This window comes from Octodon degus, unplaced genomic scaffold, assembly GCF_000260255.1.
Source record: "Octodon degus isolate 3935 unplaced genomic scaffold, OctDeg1.0 scaffold00001, whole genome shotgun sequence".
In the NCBI taxonomy this organism is placed as follows: domain Eukaryota; kingdom Metazoa; phylum Chordata; class Mammalia; order Rodentia; family Octodontidae; genus Octodon; species Octodon degus.
In genome coordinates this window covers 33005772-33006869 of record NW_004524577.1, presented here as the reverse complement: position 1 = coordinate 33006869, position 1098 = coordinate 33005772, and the positions used below count along the sequence as shown (strand labels likewise).

General features: G+C 37.2%; 1 protein-coding gene across 1 annotated transcript in view; it reads right to left on the bottom strand.

Annotated features, from left to right (window-relative positions):
- The window catches only part of Depdc1b (DEP domain containing 1B), an 84208-nt gene that overhangs the window by 31121 nt on the left and 51989 nt on the right, over positions 1 to 1098 (bottom strand). The window lies entirely within an intron of this gene.

Here is a 1098-nt window from a genome sequence, read left to right as displayed (position 1 = left end):
GGAAGAATCAATACAATGAAATGGCCATACTTCCAAAATTGTTATATAAATTTAATGTAATTAAGATCAAAATTCCAATAGTACATCTCACAGAATTAGAGAAAAACAGTCCTAAAATTCATTTGAAACCAGATGAGACCTAGAATAGCAAAGGCAGTTCTGGGCAAAAAAGGCAAGGCAGGGGGCATCCGAATCCCTAACTTGAAATTATACTATAAAGCTACAGTGATCAAACAGCGTGGTACTGGCAAAAAAAATCAGCTTAGAAGATCAATGGACCAGACTAGAATGTGCAGAATCAATGCCACACATACACGGCCACTTTATCTTTAACAAAGGTGTCAAACATATTCACTGGAAGAAAGACAGCCGACTTAATAAATGGTGCTAGAGAAACTGGCTATGCACATGCTGAAGTTTAAAATCGCACCCCTATCTTCCACCATGCACTAAATTTGAAATGGATCAAAGATCTAAAATTAAAACAGAAACATTAAATCTGCCAAAAAACAGAACGGGCAAAACTCCTGAAGACATTGGGGCAAGCAAAGATCATATGGGAACTACCACGAAGAATCAACAACTGGGATCTCACCTTATGGAAAAGCTTTTGGGCAGCAAGAGAAACTACCAACAGAGTAAAGAGACAGCTCACAATGTGGTGAAAATGTTTGCCAGCTGTTCCTCAGATAAAGGATTATTATCAAGAAAAATAATGCTTGGGAGGCTGTAAACAGGCATCACTACGAGTCCGATCTAGTAGTGAGACCCTGAACACCCTGTAGACCCTTCCCTTAAATGCAAAAAAAGGGGGATATAAATGAAGGACCATTTTGTAGTGAAAAAAAAAAAAAAAAAAAGATATATATAAACTCAAAAAATCAGATCTCTCAAATGTAAAGACCCAATATACAAATGGGCATCTGAATTGAAAACACACTTCTCAGACGAAGAAATACAAACAGCATCAAAAAATGTTCAGTATCATTGGTCCACTCAAGGTAATGCAAATTACAACACACCGAGATTCCATTTCACCCAGAAAGAATGGCTATTATCAAGAAATCAACCAATAACAAATGCTAGCAGGGCTCTCAG